This window comes from Pinus tabuliformis, chromosome 1_2 (assembly GCF_031772625.1).
Source record: "Pinus tabuliformis cultivar Carrire ecotype Pingquan chromosome 1_2, CPIR1, whole genome shotgun sequence".
NCBI lineage: Eukaryota > Viridiplantae > Streptophyta > Pinopsida > Pinales > Pinaceae > Pinus > Pinus tabuliformis.
The window spans coordinates 1,119,265,534-1,119,275,888 of NC_142298.1; the positions used below are offsets into that span (position 1 = coordinate 1,119,265,534).

General features: G+C 36.5%; 1 pseudogene; it reads left to right on the forward strand.

The window, feature by feature from the left end:
- Window positions 1-1,893: 1,893 nt before the first annotated feature.
- LOC149210065 (putative CCR4-associated factor 1 homolog 7) lies at window positions 1,894-6,509 on the forward strand (annotated as a pseudogene).
- The last annotated feature ends 3,846 nt before the right edge of the window (window positions 6,510-10,355 follow it).

Below are 10,355 nucleotides of genomic sequence, written 5' to 3' on the forward strand. Positions count from 1 at the left end.
CTCGGTTTTTCTGTTTTGGTGTCTTCAAGCTTATCCAACTAGTAGGCACAGATAAGGGGAAAATATAAATGAGCAAACCTAAATCAGAGATCTCTATATGCTTTTATGAAGGAACAACCTCTCCTGCTCTCAATAAGTCGGGATCCCTCTTTCGCCCAAAAATGGATAAGTGCCAATGCACAATTTTGTTTAAATAAATAAATAAAGGTGAAAGAAGAGAAATTCTTCTTACGCAGAGAGGTGAAGCAAGAAAATCCAATGGGGTACTGTCTAGGCTCACTGGCAATGAAACAACACCAGATATGAAAAATTATACTATGAAAATCTTAAGCTTGCAAGCTACACTATCCTTCCCAACTCAAAACATTATGATTATGCTAAATCTTATGTTGTGTTCAACTGAGAAGGTATAGAGGGGACCATGTCTGTTCATGGGGTAAGTGAGAAGGCCAAAGTAATCTACATGATAATTCAATACTCCCTAAAGAACCAAGGCCTTGCATAAAAAAATTTAACCAAGACAGAGAAGCTGGAGTTCAACCACTTCGCCAATTGTTGTAGCTACTACAACACCCTCCAAAATTTTGGCTTACAGTCAAGTTCTGAGCCTTCCTTGGTTTTTTATATTGTTGTTGCAAACACTAGAGCTCATTTCATGAGCTTTCTTGCAGTGCTTTGGTCCCTTTTACATGTTTGGTTAACTGCTGACTTTTGGCATGTTTGGATTTTGTACAATGTTTGCAAGCCTATTGTGATGGTTTCGAAGGCCAATATTTGTGTATATGAGTTATCCTAACCATGTAAACATCGGTCACATCCATACATAAGGTCTTGAGCACTGTCACACAAGTGTCGTCACGATTGTCCTAAAGCCTATATTAAGTGTCGCATTTGTCATATCTTGTCGTGAGGCAGTCACACAAAGGGAAATGATTGGTTCATGTGTTCCAATGATCTATTTTGTCATGTCGCTAAAGTATGATAAGTGTGTGATCACAGTCAAGCTTCATCACAATTCATCACATATCCCACACAACCATTTTTGGAAAATCTCCCCCACCGAGCAACTTAGCTTCACTAGGCCCCAAATCAACTGCGCACTGCATAGTCTCAGCCCTCTAAGCTGTGACCTTCCTGGATGGAACTATGCAATGTGTAGTCCCTGTCCCCCATGGCTGTTGCTTTGTGCAATTCATGTGCCCAACTCCTGACCTTCACCCCCAATGCCATAATTGTGCAGTTGTGTCTCCTAGCCTGCCTTGAACTACGCATTTGGCATCTTCAACCCTCAAGCTTTTCCCTTAGCTGCTGGAACTACACAAAAGTCCAGCCTCCCTTGACATCCAAAACTATGAATTTTTCTTTCCCAGTGTCCTTTCCCTCAGCCTGACCCCAAAGCCTCCAAAAACTGTGCATTCCTTTCCTTCAAGCCTCCCTAAGATGTGAATTGTGTAGTCTTAGAGCCTAAGCTTTCCCTTGAATGTTGGTATTGCAAAATGCGCAGTCACTAGGCCCCTCTTCCCAATCTAGCACTTGTCCCAAGTTCAATTGATGGATCAAAATGCATCATCTTAGACTAGGGTATTTTTGAATTGATGCCGTCTTGTCATGAGTAAATTTTAGGAACATCTACACTATCATGTCATGGCGAGATGATGGAGAAGGAGAAGTCAGAGGGAAGCATGCCTAAATACTCTCTTGTAGATGAACTCATAATTTTATCAATCGAGAGAAAGCAAAGGGACATAAGTTTTCAATCACCATCCAAGAATAAAGATCATTGAAGATTCCACATCACCAAGCCATGTGGAGCTGAAGAGAAAGCATATCCAAGAAGACATCCAACACTTAGCAGCAATAATGACTTGACATTGCCACATCATCAAGTAGTCCATGTCAGTAGTTCCATGTCATGTCATGCCATGAGTGGTCATATGCCACATCACTATTGTGGACCATGTATATTGTATTCAAATATATTGTAAAGTGGAAGTCCAAAGGACACACATGGAATATAAAGTGTCATGTAAGTTGAAAAGTCATCGGAAGTCAAACAGTCATGAGGGTAGTCAAAGAGTCACCCTTGGTTATATATACTCCCTCATTGTATGAGCAAAGGACCTTGGATCCTACCGCAAGGAATTAGAGAGATAAGCTAGTCCTTTGAGGAGCAAGGAGTGGTTCCAATGTTCCACCACTAGAGCTAGTGATGTACATTGTAAACATGTGTCTTGGAACTTTTACTTAATGACAAAAGGCTAGCACGTTCTTCATGCATAGATTATGAATGTTTGTAAGACTATTATGCGATGTTTGTATTTCATGTTTTCTTTCACATGTGCTAATATATTTGAACTATTTCGGTTTTATAGTACTTAACTTATTGAGAATGTGCTGTAATGGTTGTTATTGTTGTCCCATCCTTGTGGACTATTTTGCAGGATATTAGACAACTATTTCTTCATTTGTTGGTTGTAATGACCATCACATCATTTATGGACTATTTTGTTGGATGTTAGATAGATCCTCCCGGTTCATGTGTGTCTCTTCTTGGGTGGTACTACTAGCTCTCACTTAAAGGCTCACTTTTCTCCCCTCTCCACAATAGAAGAACCTTGATACATTTACAATTGAAAACTCACCAAACACACCTCCTTTCTATTCAAAGACACCATCGCATCCCTCTCTCATGCTGATAGTTAGAGCTAAGGCATATCTTTGAGATACATGGAAACCAGGTCGATATTCCTGACGAGGCTCCTACACCAAACGGTGTGAGGTCTAATTGGGACTAAACATCAGGGAGATCCCTTGGTTGATATATTTCTAGCACCGTCAACACCCTCACACTCTCTCCATCTCTCCTTTGTAACTCTCTCTCTCTCTCCACTTTTCTCTCTTTATGTATTTCTTCTTCCCTCCCTCTCTCTCCCCATCCAAATCTATCTCTCTCGTCCCCCTTCTCTCGTTCTCTCTTGCAAGACCTCTCTCTTTTCCTTTCTCTTACTCCATTTCCTCCCACCTCCCTCTCTCTTTCCTCCACATCACTCTCTTGTCTCTTCACTCCAAATATTTCACTATCTTCGTCCCTATCTCTTTCTCTCTCTCCCCTTCTCTCCCCCATCCATCTCTGTACCTCCCTCTCTCTCTCTCTCTCTCTCTCTCTCTCTCTCTCCCTTCTCTCCTTCTCTCTCTCTCTTCTCCTCTCTCTTCCCTTCTCACCTCTCTAACTCACTCTCTCTCCATATCTCCCTTGTCACTCTCTCTCTCTCTTCACCTATATCTCTCTATGTCTTTGTTCTTACCTCTCTCTCTCTCCCTATAACTACATCTCTCTCCCCCTACCTCTATCCTTTTCTCTCTCAAGTTCTCTCTCTCTTTCTCTCCCACTTCCCTCTTTCTCTCACCCCCATATATCTCTCTCTACCCTCCAACTTTTTCAATATCTTCCTCTCTCTATCCATTCTCTCCCCCATCCATCTCTTTGTATCTCTCTACCTCTATCTCTCTACGTCTTTGTTCTTCCCTCCTTCTCTCCCCCCCTCTCTCATCTCCCTCCCCTCCTCTTTATTTTCATTACTCTCCCTCCCTCTCTCTTACACCCCGCTCTCTCTCTCTCCAACTCTGTCACTATCTCTATCCCTCTCTCCTTCTCCCCCCACCCCCCCCTTCTCTCCCTACTCTATCACACACAAACACACACACACACACACACACACACACTCTCTCTCTTTCCCTCTCTCCCCCCTCCATCCATGTGATGGATAAAATTCACTCTATGCATTTAATGCTATATGTAAGGTCTAAATATTTTACATTTTAATTTTTGAAATCGAAATGAGTTATGTTTTTTCAACATGTGGTATTGATAAGCCATGGTATTGTAACAAAACCTATTTACAAGTTAATAATATCCATGGTAAGGTAGGGGTGGATATCCATGGTTAATAAATTTTTTATATTGTAAGTTTATTGTAAGTATTAAGTTTTAATGTACTTATTAATTAAATTTAAATATCGTTATGGAATCATTACTAGTTCCTGCAAGACATGACTCTAAAAATCGATTTGTCTATTCATCGCTATTAGTTTAACATTGACGAATGGAAATTATATTCTTTAACTTTGAAAATACATATTTCTTTTTCAATATTATTAAAAATAAATTCAAACATTTTATTGGACCATAACTTGAAGGTCTTATTGTAGCTTTGCACAATATAATGTCATGTGGATAATTTCCTTACACATTTTATGCCATAATTGATGGATATGGTTGCAATATTCATGCCTGATTTTTAGATATTTGTGTAGTGATTTTTTATACTTGATCTGTGCAAGAAAACCTTCCAAAAACAAAATACTTGAAAATAACTTATACACAAGTAAATAACATATCTACCTCCAGTTACTTCCCAACATAAATTAAGCATGTATTTGCATAAAATATGGATAGGAATAAGATGTAAAAAATATAATTACAAGAGCTACTTCCCACCAAAATTTATGCAAGTTCTTCTACTTGAGCAAACAATTTACTTATCCACTTTCACATCTCAATTTATTAGTTACTCCCAAAGCAAGATTATAGGATGATTTCTCTATCAACCATTATTAATTTAGCATTGAAAAATATAACTTATAATTATTTATGCAAATTTTCCCCGAGCATAATTTCTAATTTGAGTTGGAGGGGCTAAGATTCCCTCCAAAAGAAAACTACAATATAATTTGAATTTTAATATTTTTATTAATTTTAACTCTTTATTATTAATCGAGCCAAGATTTAAATGTTTATGCTGCAACATCTCCACCATACTCCTATCTATATTACTTTTTAGCCTTTTATTATTTTTTAATTGAGCTGACATAAAAATGTTAAATGTTAAACATTTACACCTACACATCTACCACTATACTGAAGCCTCTCAGCGTAATTATTAGTTATTCTGATGGGCGTTTCCTTCTCGAAAATGGTCAGGCCAACCATTGTCTACCATTTTTCTCTCCTGTGTCTGATCAATTAACTATTTTTAACTGTTGATTAGGATGATACATAGACTCCATCACCACGTATCCGCATATCAGGGGTTCAATTTTTCCATTTCCTTGCTATGGGCATCTGATGAGACTAATTTATCATTTAGCTTGATGATTTTTGTTCCTTTACTCATGATGACATTATCTTTGGAAATTCTTTTGAAAATCCCTCAGAACATGAACGTCGACTTGAAAGTTAGAGGCGAGCTAGATGATTGGAAGGGTGAAGAATGTAGCCAATGGAAGGGAGTAGATTGTGATTCTCAATCGGGTCACGTTACTAAACTGGATTTGGGCTCAATGCAACTCGCAAGTTCGATTCTTGACAAAATTTGCAGCCTCACGATGCTCCAAAGTTTGGACTTGCGAGAGAATAATAATATGAGTGGCGTCATTATCGAATGCATTGGTGGGTACTCAAAATACCGCCTGTTTGTTGAACATGTTGTCAAGTAACCATCATTCCCACTAACTTTCCTGGATAGATGCCAACCCTTTTGAAAGACCAATGCACCTTCCTTAACTTAATGCACATCGGTTTATTTTCTTAATTTTATAGGTTGTAGGGACGAGTCCCACGACGTACATTCATAACAATATGATCTCTATGTTGGGGAATTAGAGTTCAGAGCTGAGAAGACTAGGGTTTTGGCCTACATTTCAACAAATAAGGACACTCTTCGCATATGTGAGGTATGGGCAGATAACATTGAAGAGGAATTTGATTTAATTCGTGAAATAGTTGATGTTTTCCATTATCTAGCCATGGACATAAAGTTCCCTGGTGTTGTAGTTAGAACTATGGGGATTTTTAGAAATAGTGTAGAGTTCCATTACCAAAGACTCATATCTAATGTGGATCTCTTGAAATTAGTTCAACTCAATTTCACATTCTTGGATGAAGATGGAAATTTTCCCACATGTGGCATGAATGAGCACTGTGTCTGGCAATTTAATTTCAGGTAATTCAACATCAATGTTGATGTCTATGCATAGGATTCCATTGAGGTTTTGAAACAAAGTGGGAATTATTTCGAGAAGAATGAGAAGAAGGGTATCGATTCACATCATTTTAGAGAGCTTCTCATGTCGTCGGGCATTGTGTTGAATGAAAATGTGAATTGGATTACCCTCCACAGTGGGTATGACTTTGGGTACCTATTGAAATTTTTGACATGCCAAAACCTGTCCCTGAGGAATCATATTTCTGCAATCTGTTGACGTTCGATTTCCCCAAAGTGTATGATATCAAGTATTTGATAAAGTTTTGTAATAATCTCCATGGTGAGTTGAACAAGTTGGCTGAAATAATGGATGTAGAGAGGATTGGACCAAGCCATCAAGCTGGTTCTAATAGCCTGCTTACTTCATGTATTTTTTGGAAGCTGCAAGATGGCTTCTTCAATGGGTCTACTGAAAAGTACGTTAGTGTGTTATATGGAATGGGTGTTGATAATAGTGATTCTTAGGCCTTGATTGGCTCTCATTATGTACTCTTTCAAAGTATGGCATTATAATATTCTCTTCTTTGAGATTGATTTTCCTTGTAGATTGGAGTTGCTCAATATTATTATAGATGGGTTAATTGAGCTTAGGGTTTAGTGTTTATAGACGAGTTAATTGGAATTATGGTTTGTGTATATTTTATTGAGGTTTTTGGCTTTGCAGTTGGATATTTGAACCATTTAATCTCCGTGACCATGAGTGGAGTGACATGTTGTGTGAGATTTCCTGACCAGCTGAACTCGGACTTGAGGTACCTTGTAGTGAACCTGATTCCCTTCACCCGAATTCATTTCTTCATGGTGGGATTTTCTCCCTTGACCTCCCCTAACCTCTTGAGGTTCCCAATAGTACAAAGTACTTTCAACATGTTGGTTACATCAAATTTTCCTCACCTAGGCATAGGATATAATAACACAGATGCCCATTAAGGGATCCCTTCAAAATCAATCATGTTAATGCTGGAAAGAACATATGAAAGTGCATTGAGGAATAATGTAGAGAAGGTGATTGATTTCAACTGGATAAATTGCATTCACTATTTTTAACTCTAGCGTACAAATGCACAAAAGAAGGTGATTGATTTTTAATGGATGAATTTTATTCAGTAGTTTTAACTCTACTCTAGGGCTCTATGCTCATCGTTTCTTCATTTTTATTCATGGCCTACTTTGGCAAAATTTATCACTTCCTCATCAAAGCTTTCTCTATTTTCCCTATTCAAGTCTATATCTTTATGGCCATTCTTGTTGGATGTATGATGGCTCTCATCGTGGTGCGAGGTACCAAAAATACAATAATAATTATGTTCAAGTGGAGAAGTGAAGGCTCTACTAAATACTTGTATACCTGATTTATTTAATGGTAAAAGAGACCCCATATGGGTGGCCCGTAATACCTTAAATACCGAGACCTAATAGGTGACCCCTAAATTTACTAAATCTAAGTGAGAAAATTTGGGAAGTCCTCCCCATATCCAAAATTAAAATACAAAAGCAAAAGCCAAACTTAGTGCCTGTAATCTTTTGCTAGAAAGTATTGTCAAAACTCTTGAATTATTTAAATAGTGATGATTTATAGATTTAGGAAATATTTTCATGGGGTTTGAAGTTTTGAAACAACATTTATTTATAGATTTACAAAACACTCTCATGCAATTTGGATTTTTTAAATAGTAATGATTTGCAGATTTAGTATTTCCTAACCTGGGATTGAACTTGGTATGCCATGCCATTCTATTATTTGCATTTAAACCATACACTTATTGTGAAATGATTATTATAGTTGATTCTATGAATTTTATTTCTTAATTTAGATAATTCTCTTGTAGACCTGCACTAGCAATTGAGTTTTCATATAGTTGATAATAAATTTCTACCTACTTTCTGCAGCAAGGAGACAAGCAACTTTGGTTTGCATCAAGACATAGTCTCCTACTTGGATGGCAGGTGATATTATTAGATTGAGTTCCATTTACTTTCATTTTTAGTTTGAAATCACTATTGATAAGAAATGAATGATGATTGCAGTGTTGGAACATGGAACATGAAAGGATATTTATGCTTATCTAGCTCTCCATTGTAATGCTTGGATATCTCTATATAATTGGTAGTAGGAAACATGTTTTCCAATAGTTTTTGATATGGAGGTACTTTGACTATTTCTAGCTAATTGCAAACATGTTAAGGAAAATATTGTGGTTCTAACTTAGAAACTAGATAGCCAAGAAAATGTTGTAACATGTATTAAAAAATGTGATTCTAACTTAAAAACTAGATAGCCAAGCAAATGAAGTAGCATGCATAATTTATTTTATTATTGGCTTACAAATATGGACAATATTTCACTATTTTTTCTGGGATTAGTGTGTTTCCATTTAGATTACAGGTTATCAATATGAAAACACATGTTGAATCTATTGATGTGGAAATCCAGGCTGCTAGACAAGCATTCATGGAGCATGGAGCTTAAGGCAGAAGGAGATAAATAGAAACAAGTAATGGCAAGCCACCTGATATGTGAATTTAAACAATCCACTCTTAGAATGATGACCCTTTTTATGTTTTAAGTATGGTACCCTTGTGATGCAATGGTTATAGTTCCTGCTCTAGGTAAACTTGCTTTGAAGTGTATTTCAGTGATACACAAAGAAAAACAACAAAGGAGTTATGTGCTCTGTGTATGGAAGGAACTAGTGATACACAAAGAAAAAAAACCAAGGAGATTTGTTCGATGTCCATGAAAAGAAATAATGTATACCTGTTACATAGCTATGAGGCCAAGCATAATGTAGAATTTAGGCAATAACAATAATCAAGCCAATGGGAATGAATGTAATATTCTCTTAGGATAGGGTCTCCAGCTCCTTGAGGGCCCAGTCAATGATGTCTACAAGTTACCAAATATGAATTGCGTCCTAAGGAACAAAGGTTTAGAAGAATCCAATATGAATAATAACACCAACTTTCCTACCCATATTTCTATTGTTGCCACCACCTCCACATACAAATAAATGAGTAGAAATGGCGACAACCCTTCAACGACTAATAGTAATAAAAGTGCCTTCGGGGATGCAATTTCACCATTTGAATTAGTTGTCCCAATTCGGTCCAAGGCAGTTGATCAGTCGTTGGTCCACCAGACCTCAATCTATCGTGGGGATGGGCTTGGGATCCCAATGTGCCAATGATACCATGCCTTATCCATTCACTATTGCAACAAACAAATGAGCTTGAATTGAGGAAAATCATGGAGACAAAGAAATTGTGAAGCATGCTTTCAAGGATTTTCGACATAATTTATCAATATCATCACTCGAAAAGAGGATGTAAGTGTTAATTCTATCTACCTTTTCATAGGATTGTATAAAGACTACTGAGATCAATAGAGTTTGGGATAGATATTGAAGACAAATTATATATAAATGAAAAAATTGTGGATGTTCTTAGTGTAATAATTTCTTCTTCTTCCTTTATATTTATTTTCAAAATTATGTCCAACTTTTATACGATCACTAGTAGCATTTTTCGAGTGAATATTGAATTTGTTCATCATATTGAGTAGATGACTTATCAGTCCTTCAAAACATATTTTATTAATAGAATAAAATAATTATAGACATAATCTATGCACCATCTATGAGATTTTAGGAGGTAACTGTGATTTGAACCTTTGAATTCTGCTAGAAATCTTTGAATATTATTTTTCTGCAAATATTTATGAGTAAGATCCATTGTATTTATTTTTATAGATACATTTATGCACTATGAAGATGGCATGCTTGACAAATCTCCAAATTTTTCTACAAAAATATAAAATCTTTGTATATTATTTTTCCGCAAATATTTATGAGTAATATCCACCGTATTTATAGATACATTTGAGAATTATAATGACTAGTCATAGTTGTCACATTTATTATAAAAATTCTATGATTGTTCAAAATATGCCTCCTTAATTTTCTCTCCATGTGTTGCGAGTGCCATTAGAGCACGCTACAAGAGTTCACAGAGATGACATGGCAAGCATTGGTAAAATCTCTAAAAGTGGCAAAAGAGAGTAACCATCAAGTAGTTACGAAACAAGAGTTCACAGAGATGGCGTTGCAAGCTATCGTGATTACTAGATTGATACTAAATCTGTTGATACACAATTGTGAATGACAATTATGATTCTTTTTGTATATAATTCTTGTTGGTTGAATACTAAATTTGTGAGGTTTTCTATGATTTGATGACTCATTACGTTTCCACTGATTTCTGTTACTAGGACTCCTTGGGATAATTATTATCATTATTGGCATTTTCTATTCT